The sequence below is a fragment of the Canis lupus genome, chromosome 10, assembly GCF_003254725.2.
Source record: "Canis lupus dingo isolate Sandy chromosome 10, ASM325472v2, whole genome shotgun sequence".
In the NCBI taxonomy this organism is placed as follows: Eukaryota; Metazoa; Chordata; class Mammalia; order Carnivora; family Canidae; genus Canis; species Canis lupus.
The window spans coordinates 25,513,462-25,530,457 of record NC_064252.1 but is presented as its reverse complement, the minus strand read 5'-3'; the positions used below and the strand labels follow the sequence as shown (position 1 = coordinate 25,530,457).

Sequence of the window (16,996 nt, the reverse complement as noted above, 5' to 3'; positions counted from 1 at the left end):
CCAATACAGGACTTGATCCCAGGACCCCAAAATCATAACCCTAGCTGAAGGCAGTGGCTTAACTGAGCCACACAGGCACCCCTAAGATTTTGTTTCTGATCCAGATGTCATACTTAAGATTTATTTGAGAAAGTGAGTTGGGAGGGGCAGAGAGAGAGAGAATCTTCAAGCAGACTCCCTGCTGAGGGTAGAGCCCAACACAGCGCTTGATCCCAGGACCCTATGATCATGACCTGAACTGAAATCAAGACTTGGCTACTTAACCAACTGAGCCACCCAGGAGCCCCCAGATTTCATAATTTAGCACTTTTTTTTTCAGCACCCTACTGTGTACTAAGAATACAATGGTGAACAAGTCAGTCTGTCTTCCTGGAGCTTATGGAGCAGTGTGCTGAATGGCTCCTCAATAATGGGACATACTCCATTTTTTTTTTAAGATTTTTATTTATTTATTCATAAGAGACACAGAGAGAAAGAGAGGCAGAGACACAGGCAGAGGGAGAAGAAGCAGGCTCCATGCAGGGAGTCCGACGTGGGACTCGATCCCGGGACTCCAGGATCACGCCCTGGGCTGAAGGCAGGCATTAAACCCACTGAGCCACTCAGGGATCCCCACATACACCATTTATCATCTGAACACATTACAGTTCATTAAGCACCACTGAGAAAAGGTGCTCTTGAGATGTAACTTCAACAAATCCACACTGCTCCCCTTGGTTTTATCGTCTTATAATCCACCCTTTATCATGATGCAGATGTTCCTTTTCCTACCAGCTTGGTGCTTGGTTGAATTTCTTCAATGTACCTGGCTCCATCCACCCTTCCTGTGGCAAAAATTGAGAAGGGCTTTGCCTTGAGTAGCATCCTATGAAGCTTTTAAGAATGTGCCATTTTTCTTTTTTCGCTTTTGTCCTCTAATGGAGGTGAAATATGTATGTTGAATTCTCACACGGCGCTTAGAAAGTTTCATAGAATTGCTAGCTAGTCTGCCATTTCTTAGAACTACTGGTTTTCTATCTCCTGTGGCTGTTGGACCTGCCCAGCTTTGTTTTTGTTTTGTTGGTTTTTAAATAATCTCCACCCAGTGTGGGATTCAAATTCACCAGCCTGAGATTAAGAGTTGCATGTTCCACAGAATGAGCCAACCAAGGACCCCTGGCCTACCCAGTATTGATCTCTGATAAATATTCCACTGGAATGCTAGAGGAGGGCTGGAAGCTTTATTTGGCAAGTATTGACAAGTCCTTAGTTCCCTTTTAAGTGTGTAGGGAAAGTTAGCAAAAATGAAATGCTAATGGTTCATTGCAAAAACCTAAGGGGCCCATGCTGAAGCCAGCATTACTTAACCATTGAGTTTTGACACCTCAGCTGACGTGACAACTGTCTCAAGAAATTGTGTTCCCTCATAAAGATAAACTTAGGAAATACAGCCCCTGCAAGTTGTGAGATGACAGAAAAGGATGTTACCACACTAAAAAGAATGGAATTTGTTGCTCTAAGGCAACGGGGTGGGGGTTGGGGGGCGGTGCATTGGTTTTGTTTAAGCAGAATTTGGGGACACCTGGGTGGCTCAGTGGTTTAACGTCTGCCTTCGGCCCAGGGCGTGATCCTGGAGTCCTGGGATCGAGTCCCACATCGGGTTCTCTGCATGGAGCCTGCTTGCTTCTCCCTCTGCCTGTGTCTCTGCCTCTCTCTCTCTCATGAATAAATAAATAAAATCTTAAAAAAAAAAAAAAAAGAATTTGGAAAGGAAACCGAACTTGGCCTCAGAAACTGGGTTCAGATCTCTGCTCTGCCACTTACTACTTTTCCCAGGTCCTCTAAAATTCAAATGATAAAATTCACCCAGCTTTCACAGGGATGTTGTAAATAACATGACTTTGCAAAGTGAGCCTAATACAGTGAGGTCACAACTGAGATTGCCTTGTATGTGTAGACTTTGCATATGGTTCCATTCATTGACCCAGGCATCACCCCCTTGGAACACCAATGGGAACCCATGCTTAGATTAATAAGCAGCTTTAAAACTAAATTTACCTCTTCTAAGTAGGGAGACATGTCTAGGACAACACTCCTGAAATACTATGCTTTTAAAAAGGTGACCTTCCTAAATGGTGATAAACTCGTTTTCTTTTCTTTTTTTTTTTTTAAGATTTTATTTTTTTAAATCTCTACACTGAATGTGGGACTCAAACTCCAACCCCAAGACTCAGTCACATGCTCTAGAGATTGAGCCTGTTAGGCCCCCAACACATTTTTTTTTTCAGGACAGAATCTGATGTCTACTAGGACCTGTGTATCCTATGGAGATGGGCCTTCTACATCCCTGGACTGTTCATTTGTACTGTGCCTTATTTAACATTTTCTGAAACAGCATCTAGTTCTCACGACCATAAGTTCACATTCTCATTTTATGGATGAGCTAAGTGTTAGTGTGGTTGAGTGACCCAAACTCAGGCTTCTGACACCCCCCACCCCCACCCCCGGGTTATACATGCCTGGAGAGTGAATTTCTTTGGCATGCCCTCAACCAAATTTGTTCCAATTTGTGGCTCCTTCCAGGGCTTGTGAGTTCTGTAAGAGTGGTTCGGACTGGTCTAAGCCTGGTTCTGTACACCTGTGAAGAAAGCACTTAAATATTTAGAAAATGTAAGGGCCGAGAATGGGGAAAATTAACAAGGCAGGAAAACAAAAATGTTGGAGAGGATGCGGAGAAAAGGGAACCCTCTTACACTGTTGGTGGGAATGTGAACTGGTGCAGCCACTCTGGAAAACTGTGTGGAAGTTCCTCAAAGAGTTAAAAATAGACCTGCCTTACGACCCAGCAATTGCACTGCTGGGGATTTACCCCAAAAATACAGATGCAATGAAACGCCAGGACACCTGCACCCCGATGTTTATAGCAGCAATGTCCACAATAGCCAAACTGGGGAAGGAGCCTCGGTGTCCATCGAAAGATGAATGGATAAAGAAGATGTGGTTTATGTATACAATGGAATATTACTCAGCCATTAGAAATGACAAATACCCACCATTTGCTTCAACGTGGATGGAACTGGAGGGTATTATGCTGAGTGAAATAGGTCAATCGGAGAAGGACAAACGTTACATGGTCTCATTCATTTGGGGAATATAACAGTAAAAGGGAATAGAAGGGAAGGGAGAAGAAATGGGTAGGAAATATCAGAAAGGGAAACAGAACATAAAGACTCCTAACTGGGAAACGAACTAGGGGTGGTGGAAAGGGAGGAGGGCGGGGGGTGGGGGTGAATGGGTGACGGGCACTGAGGGGGGCACTTGACGGGATGAGCACTGGGTGTTATTCTGTATGTTGGCAAATTGAACACCAATAAAAAATTTATTATTAAAAACAAAAAAAAAAAATGTAAGGGCCGCTCCTTTCCAGAGTCGTGCCGCATCTGTCCTGCATCCCAACCGCCGGTCCACCCCATATTACCCTGAGCTGCTCGGGCTGCAGTGCACATGAAAGTCCAGTGGATATTGCTGGGCTAAAATTGGGCTTCGGAGGACTAATGTGCCCCACCCCCCGCTACCGCCCGGGGGCCGGGTCTGGGCTAGGAAGGAGGTTCGTGTGTGGGGTCCCGGAGGACTACAGCCCCCAGCATGCTCCGCGGCATTACGCCCGGCCCGGCCCGCGTGCGCAGTGGCGCCGCCGAGCGCTGACTGGGTCGGAGCGGTGGAGCCGCGAGTCAGACCCAGGTTGGCACTGAGGTGGCAGGGACTGGCGGCCGCCAGGTAGACATCCCGCGCCAGGCAGGTGAGTGCGGAAGGAGCGGTCTGCGGAGCCCGGCGCCCACACCCGCCCCTCCGCTGGGGTCGCGGGGGCGGCTGTGGACCGACCGACCGCCTGACGGACGGGCTGACGGGGCAGACGAGGGGAGAAGCGCCGCCCGCGGCCGGGAGAGCGGCGGGGTCGGTCCTTGCAGGTGCCCGCGTGGGATGGGGCGCCGGCGGGGGGCGCCGGGCTCGGGCTGTGGCGGGGCGGCGGCGGGGGCGGGGCCTGCGGGGCGGCGGCGGGGCTCGGACCCGCGTGTCGCTGCGCCCCCGCGTCCCCGCCCGGGCCGGGGGCGGCCTCGCAGCGCGGCGGGCGGGAGCGGGGAGCCTGGGGGCTCGAGCCCGAAAGCAGACCTCCCCCTCCACAGCCGCGAGCGGTTTCACAGAAGCCGCACCTCAGGCGGGGGGACCTCTTTCTTTTTCTTTTCTTTTTGTTTTTTTTTTTTTAAAGCTGCCTCGGGCACCTTTGAGCTGCGGACTCTTCTCAGGTTTAACTTGTGACTTGACGTTGAAGATTCAGGTCCGGGGTCAGAACACAGGCTCAGATTCAGGCCGAGACTCGTTACACCTGGGGAAACTGAGGCGTGTGTTAGCCGGGGTCACTCAGCGTGGTTGGGATTGGAATTCCGAAAATTATTCTTATACTCAGTTTAATGATCCAGGATGCTTTTACATGGAGGAAGAAGAGATGTTTTGAAGTTTGTTTTCTGTGATGGATGACTGTCGTATTTTCCAGTCTTGAAATGTGTGGTGGGTTGGTTGCTGGCTTTTTTGGGGTTTGGTGGGTTATTAAAGATGTCCTGGAATATCCTTAACCCTTCTTTCTTATTCTTTCTTGGTAAATTCAAGTTCCTAATAAGACCTTGATTCACAAAAACTGAATTTCCAACTTTGACTTGTTTGCTTGCAGCTTTTATTTTTTAAAAAAGATTTTATTTGTTTTAGAGTAAGCAGAGGGAAAGGTTAAGAATCTGAAGCCGACTCTGTCCTCAGCAGGGAGCAGTACTTGGAGCTGGATCCCCAGACTCCAGGATCACCATGAGCAGAAATTGAGTCAGATGCTTAACTGACTCAGGCGCCCCTACTTGTAGCTTTTAGTGATTGTTTGTAATTAAGTTTGTAGATACACATACATTTCTTACTTCTGTTCCTCCTCATCTTCTTCTTCCTTATCTTCCAGCTTTCTCTGAACTCTAATCAGTAATTATATCATCTTTGTTTTACGTATTTATTTCTCTTCTCCGTGATTAATTTGTAATTGATTCTAAATGGAGGTCATTATCTTTCCTGTCTTCCAATAATCCTAGATATATGTAGACTTTTCTTTTCTTTTTTTTTTTTTTTTTTTTTTTTTTATTTATTTATGATAGTCACAGAGAGAGAGAGAGAGGCAGAGACATAGGCAGAGGGAGAAGCAGGCTCCATGCACCGGGAGCCTGATGTGGGATTCGATCCCGGGTCTCCAGGATCGCACCCTGGGCCAAAGGCAGGCGCCAAACCGCTGCGCCACCCAGGGATCCCTATGTAGACTTTTCATTAATTGTCACAGTAGCCTGGAGATGCGTGATACGGTTAGGAGGAAGGTGTGAGGTGTTTCTGTTGATCATGTATGGGTAACAGGTGAACATGACCCATGACCAGAGTATTAACTTTAGTATATGTGCTGCTGAGGTGAGCACGAGAGCATTAATTTTAAAAGGCTGTGAACAAAAATTATTTAAAATATTTAAAAAGCATACTAATCTTGCGAATTTGGAAACTTGTCAGATGGCGGAAAAGTTGGTTGAACCCAAGTAGCACCTCACAGAAATAACCAGACGTTAGGGTGAAATATTGAGACAGGAACTCAAGAGAGAACCTTTTCTTTCTTTCTCTTCTTTCTCTTCTTTCTTCCTTGATTTTTAAAATTTATTTGAGAGAGAATCTGAGGCTGACTGTGCACTGAGTGCAGAACTGCATTCAGGGCTTGATTCCATGACTGTGAGGTCACAACCTGAGCAGAAACCAAGAGCTGGACGCTCAGCCTACTTACTGAGCCACCCAGGAGCCCCGAGAACTGTCTCTTTTATCATACAGCCATCTTTCTGTGCCTGGGGTGGATGCTGGGAACACCTTGTTGGCTTAGGAAGTTAAACAATGTTCTGTGTTTGTGTTTTCAGTTTCTCTCTTCCTAGTTCTCAATGAATTTTGGCAGGAGCCCAGAATCTTGTACATTTTGATGATTTAACATCAGTTTCATCTGCTTGTTCTCCAGGTTGTCTACTTCCTCAGCTGATGACATCAGTAATTTTCCACAGTAGCCATTCATGCGCTCATGCAGACTGTCACAAAGAAGTGGAATAGCACAGAGGATGGTACACACAGAAGAAATAAGGATCCTGTTTCTTTGCCATCACATATTACACATAGACTAGGATAGGAAATCCACTGAAGCATAAGCTATGTAGGAGGGGTTAGAACACCAGAGTCCAGGCTTCCACACATACAGTAATAATCAATACCATTTATTGGATTTCCTCTGTTTGCCAAGTGCTGTCATTGTCACAGTGAGGTATAGGTTCTATCATTCTCTTTTTATTTATGTGTAAGTTGAAGTACAGAGGTTAAGTGATTTGCCTGCCGACATAGTAAGTGACAGAAGGCCAGGATAGTGAGGCCAGAAATCAAATTCAAGCCTGACTCTGCCGGCCCTGCTCTTCCTACTGTGCTGTATTACCTTACCAACAAATATGTTCAAATCTTTCTCATTCTTAGAAAAGTATAAAACTTTCCTGTGATCACATTTCTCCTTCAGACGACTTCCACTTCCCTCTTTTTCCTTTCCAGACTTGTTCTTGAAGAGCAGACACCGTTGCCCTCTCTTTCTGTTACTCCTTAGTTCATTGCAGCCTGGTTTCCACTCTCTACTCTGTTGAAATGTTCTCATGAGCTCCATTCAGCTCTCTGTTATCTCCTGTACTATCATCTAGACCTATAAAGAGGCTAAGACTTGGCTCTTGCCCTGAGGGAGTTTAGGGACTAATGAGGGAGAAAAAGAAATTCATACATGTCAGTATGAGGTGTTAAACTACTGACCAAGCAATCTTTTTGCTCTTGGGAGTTGGGGTAAGAACGCTGAGGAAGTGACACTGGACTGCCAACAGAGAGGAACCCTAAATTGTTGCAGACAAGCCTGTCAGGACTGTGTGGTTAGGTGTGGACTTTAGGAGAAGCTGTGTCTTTCCAGTGAGACACAATATAGTCAAAATACATAGTGTAGGTTTTAGAGTCTAACAGACCTGGGAACTGAGCCTCAATTTCTTTTTTATAATATCTACTGATAATGTAAGCTCTGTGAGAGTACGGCCTTTATCTTTTTCACCAGCTGACCTCTGTCTTCTAGAATAGTGGTAGGTGATCAATAAATATTTGATGAATGAATACTTCATAGGATATTGTATTCAGAACATGGTAGTACTCTCAGTACCATATGACTGAGTGAAGCTTTACTTCATGAACTGATTTTGAAGACACCATTGTTTGACTAGTGTACATAAAATCACCTCACCTTTTTGAACATTTAGGTTCCTTGATGGTCATACTTCATAAACAAGAGGCATTTACCTTTTTTGGTAGGCGGAGTTTTTTTTTTTTTTTTTTTTTTAGATAAAGATTTTATTTATCTATTCATGAGAGACAGGGAGAGAGAGAGGCAGAGACACAGGCAGAGGAAGAAGCAGGCTCCATGCAGGGAGCCCGATGCAGGATTTGATCCTGGGTCTCCAGGATCAAGCCCTGGGCCAAAGGCAGGCGCTAAACCCCTGAGCCACTCAGGGATCCCTGATAGGCAGAGTTTTAACTGTGTCTTCTACCATTATGCCTTGCTCACAGTTTTCTCAGTATGATGCAGGTATTTATTGTGTGTGTGTGTGTGTGTGTGTGTGTGTGTCTTTTTTTCTCTGCTACTGTGAATTGTTTGGGGAAGTTAACTTCTTTGGAATCATTAAATAACTTTGTCAATAAGAATAACGTTAGGGCAGCCCTGGTGGCCCAGCAGTTTAGCGCCACCTTCAGCCCGGAGTGTGATCCTGGAGACTAGGAATCGAGTCCCACGTTGGGCTCCCTGCATGGAGCCTGCTTCTCCCTCTGCCTATGTCGCTGCCTCTCTCTCTCTCTCTCTCTCTCTCTCTCTCTCTCTGTGTCTCATGAATAAATAAAATCTTTTAAAAAATAAGAGTAACATTAGAAAAGAGATTAAGGGGTTCCTGGCTGGCTCAGTGGTGGGACATATGAGCTTGATCTTGGGTTTGTAAATTCCAGCCCCATGTTGGGTGTAGAGATTACTTAAAAATAAAATCTTAAAAAAAATGAGATTGAAGGGATTAATCAGAAGGCTTACCCTTGGGAAGGGCCTGATTTCCAGTAGGGCTAAGATAAAACTTATTCTTAACAAAATGATAGGAGTATTCCTGGTTTTCTCTAGATACCTGCTTAGGCTTTTAGCTGGTATTCTAAAGATACGTATCAGCAGTTCATTTCCCTCTTCTTTTGTTTGAGTTTCATTTGTAAATATCCTTAATTTGTGTGACTTGAGTTTAGGGTTAAAGTCCAAATACTGCTTTTCCCCCCCCCACCCCAACTTTCAAAGTCTGTGGAGTATAGTAGGTAGGAGTATCTAAAATGAGTTTCAAATTCTGTTCTACCACTTGAAACTTTGAACACTTAAATGCTATAACTTCCCAGTGCCTCATTTTGCTCATCTATAAAATTGGGATAACTACTACTACTACCACCAGTCATAGTAATAGCTATTATTTATTGGGTGTTTATTATATAGTAGGCATAGCTCTAAGAATTTTACTTGTATTACTTCAGTCTTCACAATCACCCTCTATGTTATTAGAATTACCCCTACTTAAGGTGAGGAAACAGACACAACAAGTAACTTGTTCAAGGTCACGCAAATCAGTGATGGAGTCATGATTTGAATCTGGATAGTCAGACTCCAGTAACCTTCTACTTCATAGGGTTGTTTTGAAGATTACATAAAATAATCTATGTCTGTGACAGGTGGTCAATGAGCATTGGCTACTATAATTAGCTTTGGACTCAGGAAATGTATAACATACATTTTCTTACTTGATTGCTACAAGTACAACAAAGTTGTGACCATCACGGTCTTACAGATAGGAACTGAGGCAGAGTGTGGTAACTTGCCCAAGGTCGCAAAACAAGTGTAGGGGCTTTGCTCCTCCTCCACACCTGAATCTTATGTTAGATTTGAGGCATCACATTTTGAGAGAAGTTAGTGTATATAAGTTGTTTGGATCTACTCAGCATCCAGTCTAGGTTTTTCTGGGAATAGCAACTTAGTTTTGCTTTGAGGAAACAATCTATCCCAGACCTAGTAAGTGGTGGGCACATGACCCAGGTTAGGCCAATAGGTGTTAAGCAAATAGATGTGCTCCTCCTATAATTTGAATCTTAGGGGGCAGCCCAGGTGGCTCAGCGGTTTAGCGAGGCCTATGGCCCAGGGCGTGATCCTGGAGACCTGGGGTCGAGTCCCACGTCGGGCTCCATGCATGGAGCCTGCTTCTCCCTCTGCCTGTGTCTCTGCCTCTCTCTCTCTCTCTCTCTCGATTAAATAAATAAAACCTTTAAAAAAAATAATTTGAATCTTAGGTTGAATGACACAGTGACAAACCTTCATCACAATCATGGATTAATTCCTAATATGTGGATACTGGAGCTGCTCTGTATTTGTTCCCAAAGACCTGATTCTTTAGCTTTTCCTCAGTTCTGTGCCCTACTTCATATCTTTCTAATAAATCCTATATTACATAATATAAGTTAAAGTCAGTTTTTCGGGCTTGCATTTGAGACTCCCTTAATTTACTGTTAAATGACATATGACCATGTCACTTAGAAAAGAGTTAAAACAACTGGTGGTTGACTTTAACCTGAAAAGAGAAATGGGAGAGAAGACTTGAAAGTTATCTTCAAACATCTGAAGCATGTGGTACACACAGTGTGTCCCTAAAAAGAATAAAGAGTAGATGTTACTAGGAAACAGATTTATGCACTAATTAAAGTCTGAAAGCTGGGCTGTGCAAGGATGGACAGACTATCTTGGGCTGTGGAGGTAGATACATATACACTAAAATTGTTCAGGCCCCGGTGTGGCTGGCTTGGTAGAACATGTGACTCTTGATCTCGGGATGGTGAGTTTAAGCCGCACATTGGACATAGAGCTTACTTTAAATAAACGAATAAGTAAAATAAATAAATAAACAAACATAAAATCGTTCAAGCCAAGACAACATGGTTGCTTGGGAAGGGCAATATGGGTTTAATAATCTAATGGGTAATTGTACTAAGTGACCTATAAAGTTCTCTCCAATTCTGAAGTCTATGTCTCCAGACTCTGAGACCTAGAGATCAGTCTAGAACAAACCATTCTTGCCTTTCCCTACTTTACCACCTTGGTCTACTCTATTCCTGCCTCACTACAGCTCTTTGCTCAGCCCCAGACCTCTACTTCACTCAGCCTGTCACTTCCTTCAGGTCTTGGCTCAGATTTCACCTTCTCACTGAGCCTTCCCTGAACCCCTCATTTGAAATAACTGCACTCGGCAGCCCCGGTAGCTCAGCGGTTTAGCGCTGCCTTCGGCCCGGGCCTGATCCTGGAGTCCTGGGATTGAGTCCCACGTTGGGCTCCCTGCATGGAGCCTGCTTCTCCCTCTCCCTGTGTCTCTGCCTCTCTCTCTGTGTCTCTCATGAATAAATAAATAAAATCTTTAAAAAAATAAAAATAAAAAAATAAAATAACTGCACCTGCCTATCCCTTTTCCTGCTTCATTTTACTCTGTAGCACTAATCATCACCTGGCATGCAGTATAGCTTTTTATTTATTTTTTTAATTACTTGTTTCCGGGCAGCCCTGGTGGCTCAGCGATTTAGCGCCGCCTTCAGCCCAGGGCCTAATCCTCGGGACCCGGGATCGAGTCCCACGTCAGGCCCCCTGCATGGATCCTGCTTCTCCCTCTGCCTGTGTCTCTGCCTCTCTCTCTGTCTCTGAGTCTTTCATGAATAAATAAAAATAAAATCTTAAAAAAAAATAACTTGTTTCCCCTTCTAGAATGCCAGATTCTAGAAAAAAAGGGATTTTTATCTGTTTTGAGCACTGTTGTGTCCTTATCACTTTAGAACAGTGCCTGGCTTGTAGTAGGCACTCAATAAATGGTGTTGAAGAAGTCAACATTTCTTCAACACAAAATCACCGTTGGGTCTGCTTTATGTTCTGGGAATCCAGCTCATTCTGTCAACTTCAGATTTTTTTCACTTGGCTTCCTTACTCTCTGGTGCCTTTTTCTTTTCTTCTCTTTGGATCACAGCACTTTAGGACTAGAAGTCTGAAATCATCCCCTTCATAAGGACTAGAGATCCCGATATCATGTAGTTCATTCATTAATGATAGGAAAGGGGGGAGGGTGGTGATTGACCGTCTCCTTTTCAGACTGTAGCCTTTAAATCTTGCTTGGGTGCCTAGTGCAATGTATACATATCCCTCCATGAATTAAGTCAATAAATATCTGTCTCCTTTATTTTTTTAAAGATTTTATTTATTCATGAGAGAGACAGAAAGAGAGGCAGAGACATAGGCAGAGGGAGAAGCAGGCTCCTGGCAGGGAGCCCTATGCAGAACTTGTTCTTGGAACCTCAGGATCACACCCTGAGCCAAAGGCAGACCCTCAACCACTGAGCCACCCAGGCGTGCCTATCTGTCCTCCTTTATGATTTTCCATATCAACCTCTATTTCTTTGGACTTTGATTAAATATTTGTGTTTTTTTCTCTTATTTTTAACTGGCCTTCTGTTTGTCATTTCATGTGTGTATATTTATTTGCCTGGTCAATGGAATTGTAATCCCATGGATAGAGACCAAAATGTATTCATTACAAAACCCAGTCCTGGGAGGCAGTATAATAGTGAAACACTATGCAATAGAATTCTCTGTGATGGTGGAAATATTTTTGTGCAATTGTTAACATTTTCTTTATGTAGTGTGTGTGTGTGTGAGAGTAAAAGATTAATCATATTCTGACTACTCAGAAATAATCAGTAAACATTTGGACATTCATTTCTTTTTTTTAAAAGCTTATTTATTTTTTTAAAGATTTACTTATTTATTTGAGAGAGAGAGAGAACATGAGTGGGAGGGGCAGAGGAAGAGGAAGAGAGAATCTCAGGCAGATTCCACACTCAGTGCAGTTTAGTTTGGGACTCGATCTCACGACCCCAAAATCACGACATGAGCCAAAACCAAGAGTCAGACACTCAACCAGCTGTACCACTGGAGCATCCCTATTTATTTTTTTATAATCTCCACACCCAACATGGAGCTGAAATTCATGACCCCAAGATCAGACATCGCGTGTGCTTCCAACTGAGCCAGCTAGATGTCCCTGGGCATTCATTTCTTTATTCATTTGTTAATTGTAAATTTTCCAGCTTTTCCACAGTGAGTATCTATGACTTTTTTTTTTAAAGATTTTATTTATTTATTAGAGAGAGGGAGAAGCAGGCTCCATGCAGGGAGGCTGATGTGGGACTTGATTCCAGATCTCCAGGATCACACCCTGGGCCGAAGGCAGCGCTAAACTGCTAAGCTACCAGGGCTGCCCTATCTATGACACATAACCAGAAAAAATATTAGTGGATTTGATTTTTTTTTTTTTTTTGGTGTGTTTGGTTTATTTTTGTTTTGAGATTCAAGAATAGGTAGAAAATGGTTTAGGCAAATAAACAGGATGGTAAACTTTGGTAGTTGAGTTAAAGTTCATTTTTTAAAATAAATGTATATTGCAGAATGCAAATGTATTTAATTTTATGAAGTTTGTATATTCTTTAAAAGTTGCTGCAACTTTTATTTTTGTAAATTATATATTCATATTGATTCACATAATACAAGCATATTATATTTATCCATATTGAAAAGAACCAAATACTTGAGGGAAAGTTATAGGAAAATTTTGCTAATGTATATAAGCCATTAGGAAAAGCACATTTTAACAACCCAAGATATGTCATTTAGGAACTCGAAAGTACAAACTAAAATATTTATTATACAAAATTTAAGAAGTAAATCTGGAAGCTTACCGATACAAGAAATTCTAAACTTTGATAAAATGAACAGTTATGACCTAGTGAAGGGACCTTGAGTTTATAGATTTACTTGGCCACTGTGGCCAGAAAGACACAACAAATGCATGAGGGATTGTTCAGAAATGTTTTGGAAATAAAACAGAAAATATTCTATCCTTATTTTAAATAAATACTTGGAAATGGCTCTAAGTACTTTGTACTTTTCTGGTAGAATATAGATTCTTTTAGTTTCTAGAAAAGGACAAGTAATAAGCATGAGAGCCCTTATCATTACCTAACATTGTTTATAAATTACTGTGTAATTTATTAAATTACATTAATAATTGTTATTTGACATTATGGATTCATTTGACCATTTCTCTGAGCTACCCACGTGCCACTAAAGATTTTATTTTTAAGTAATCTAAAACTGGCTCAGTCGGTAGAGCATGTGACTCTCGATCTCAGAGTCATGAGTTCGAGCCCCACATTGAGCATAGAGCTTCCTTTAAAAAAAAATAAATAAATAAAGGGATCCCTGGGTGGCGCAGCAGTTTGGCGCCTGCCTTTGGCCCAGGGCGCGATCCTGGGGACCCAGGATCGGATCCCACGTCGGGCTCCCGGTGCATGGAGCCTGCTTCTCCCTCTGCCTGTGTCTCTGCCTCTCTCTCTCTCTCTCTCTCTCTCTGTGTGACTATCATAAATAAATGAAGGAAAAAAAAAAAAAGCATGTGAGATAGGTTATATTGTTGTTGCCCATCTTTGGAAAATATTGTCTCTACATTAAATATGCGTAACTGTGCTGGGGTGCTAAATACTTTCTCAGTACTTTATTGTAAATTACTGAGCAGGAAACAGGCTATGAGAGATTAAATATTTTACCCAAAGACCACACAGCTAAGTGCCAGAACAGGGTGTCAAACCCAGGACTTCTTGCTCCCATTGTACCATGTATATATAAGGTGAACATAGATTTCTTCTCCAAATCCAAAAATACTAAAGGTGCATTCATGTCACTTGGCAAATATGTATTGAATCTCTATTACATATTAAATGCTGAAGAGGATTCAGGCTTTAAGGAGCTTCCAGTTTAGTAGAGTTAAGGTAGACACAACTAGTTAAAAATGAGAGAAATGTAAGTGTGCGGCATTAGATAGGTACGAGGAAATGTTGAGAGGACTATAGAAAGCATCACAGATGTGGTATTTGAGCTGAGGACTGAAAAATGGATAGAATCAGGACATTGGTAAATGGGAGGTGGCCTTTGAAGCAGGAAACAATATGAATCCAGATCTGGAAACATGTTGAGGTAGCAGTGAGAGGTGCAGGTGGCTGAAGCATAGGATATGTGCAGAGAAAATATGAGCTGACTCAGAAGGTAGATTGTGGGCCACTGAAGAAGGTGAGGGAACCCTGTAATTAGAGCTATGCTTCAGTGGAGATTAATCCAGTGTTTATTTAACATGAATGGAGAGAGAGTCTAAAGACATAGAAAACTCCAGGAGATTTACAGTAGCCCAGAAAAGGGTCAGTGAGGGTCTGGATTAAAGTAGTGGAGATAGAGATACTTAGAGATTCTTTTAAACATAAAATCATGGGGCACCTGGGTGGCTCAGTGGTTGAGTGCCTTTGGCTCAGGTCGTGATCCTGGGGTCTTGGGATTGAGTCCTGCTTGGGCTCCCTGCATGAAGCCTGCTTCTCCCTCTGCCTGTGTCTCTGCCTCTCTCTCTGTGTGTGTCTCATGAATAAATAAATAAAATCTTAAAAAAATAAAATCAGGGGATCCCTGGGTGGCTTAGCGGTTTAGCGCCTGCCTTCAGCCCAGGGCCTGATCCTGGAGACCTGGGATCGAGTCCCTGCACGGAGCCTGCTTCTCCCTCTGCCTGTGTCTCTGCCTATCTCTCTTTGTGTCTCTCATGAATAAATCTTTTTAAAAATAATAATAAAATAAAATAAATAGACTTTGTAACTGATTCAGTATGAAAGTAAGACAAAGGAGCCAGAAATTACTAAAAGCTTAGACTCTGAGAGTCTTAGAAGAAGATATAGGAAAATCAAAAAAGAATCATCTGGGATAGAATAAAAATAGATTCGTTTGAGAAGAACATATTTAGATGTGATTAAGTCAGCTAAAGCCATCCAGCAGGAAGTTGGAAATCTCCAGTGTTGCCATGGCTAGAGGTAGAGGTTTGTGGCATATCTGTACAGCAGTGATAGCTAAATCCCCCTAGGAACAGGAATGGAGGGGATCCCTGGGTGGCACAGCGGTTTGGCGCCTGCCTTTGGCCCAGGGTGCGATCCTGGAGACCCGGGATCGAATCCCACATCGGGCTCCCGGTGCATGGAGCCTGCTTCTCCCTCTGCCTATGTCTCTGCCTCTCTCTCTCTCTCTCTGTGACTATCATAAATAAAAAAAATAAATAAAAAAAAAAAGGAACAGGAACGGATTCCCCAGTAGGAAACCATTAGGAGTGGATTGAAAAAAGCCTGATTTGAGGAATGTCTTTTTTGGGGGCCTGGGAGAAGAAGAGTCAGCAAAGAAACAGTTAAGTAGAGAAAGAAAACCAGTGTGATCAGTGCCCTCAGAGTCATAGAACAATTTCAAGAAACCAGGTAAGTCAGCAGAATCAAATGCTGCAGGGAGTTTAAGGAAATGAAGCCAAAGGAAGAGGATTCCATATGGTGACAAGGAAACCACTGGAGACCTCAGAAAGTCTGGGTGCAAAGAGAGGAAGCTAGGGGGAAAAAGCCTAAGGAGCAAGCTGGCTGAAGAGGTGTGGTTGCAGAATTCAACTCTGCCTTTGAAAATGTGCCACAGAGAGGAAGAAGAGCTGGAAAGGTAGGAGGGTTGAGGGATCCAAGTTGCTTTCGTTTGGGTGTGTTGTAATTAAGGATGCAGATGATCCGAGCATGTGCAGTGCACTTGAAGCCAGCAGAGGGGAGCTGGAGATGTGGTAAGGGAAATGGTGCGTGGAGGACTTAGCCTGCGAAGGAAGGAAGGCTACTTCTTCCTCTGAGAGAAAGGTGGAAAGAGAAAAGTGAAAAGATGGAGCAATTATATAGGAGGAAGAGGAAGTTAAGGAAGCCTAAGCCAAATGACATCAGCTTCATTAAGGTGGAAACCAGGTCAATAGCTGGGAGGGAGTGAGTAGCAGCAGATACTGTCTTGTTCCTTTTAAGTGCCATAAGCTCCTAAGTTAATATAACACTTTAAATATAAATTTCTCAGTTGGGGCTCTGAAGAAATGGGGGAAAAGCTTGAATGTTTGAAAACATTAAAGGTAGGTAACATGATAGAAAGTCATTTAGAGAAGAATAAAAGTCACTGAGCAACAGTGAAGATAAATAGCATGGAGCTTGTTTCCTAACTTTGTCCTGGAGTCACGTGGGCAAAGAGGGCAGTGAAAACTTACGTGGGGCTTGGCTAGGCAAGAATTTCAGTGGCTAGTTGAAAGTGATAGTGTAAAAAAAAAAAAGAAAGTGATAGTGTAATTCCTACAGTGTAGAAGTTTAAAGTGTGTGGGCCTGATTGTTTAAACCAGCAGTATTAAGTATGAGATATAAAGAGCTAACCAGAGACACCTGGGTGGCTCAGCGGTTGAGTGCCTTCGAGTCAGGGTGTGATCCCGGAGTCCTGGGATCAAGTCCCACATTGGGCTCCCTATGGGGAGCCTGCTTCTCCCTCTGCCTATGTCTCTGCCTCTCTCTCTCTGTGTGTCTCTCATGAATAAATACATAAAATCTTAATAAAAAAAAAAAAACCTAACCAAAACCAGTGGATTATCTAATGGAAGGTAGGCCCACCAAAAAACAAACAAACAAACGAACAAAAGATACGGTCCTCCCTAACCCCAACGTTTACAACAGCAGGAGGACAACTCCCCATAACATCTCTGCTGGTATTTCTCTTGGTAATGATGTTGGTCTGAGTGTGATCCAGTTTGCTTGTTCCCATGTTTTCCCCAAGTTTTTGATTCAATTTTAGGTTGGAATAGTGGAAATAGGAGACTTAGCTTCTGCTCTGGATGTGCCACATGTTTATGGTATGACTATAAGTCTTTTGACCTCTTTGGCCTCA

The 16,996-nt window shown here is 43.1% G+C and overlaps 1 protein-coding gene across 2 annotated transcripts in view; it reads left to right on the top strand.

Annotated features, from left to right (window-relative positions):
* Window positions 1-3,625: 3,625 nt before the first annotated feature.
* SGSM3 (small G protein signaling modulator 3) overlaps window positions 3,626-16,996 on the top strand; it is a 43,448-nt gene continuing 30,077 nt past the window's right edge. The window contains exon 1 of one of the 2 annotated variants that reach the window (XM_049115253.1): window positions 3,626-3,778. The gene's annotated coding sequence lies outside the window, so the exon portion shown is untranslated. The remainder of the gene's footprint in view (window positions 3,779-16,996) is intronic. The other variant, XM_049115254.1, reaches the window with a different exon arrangement.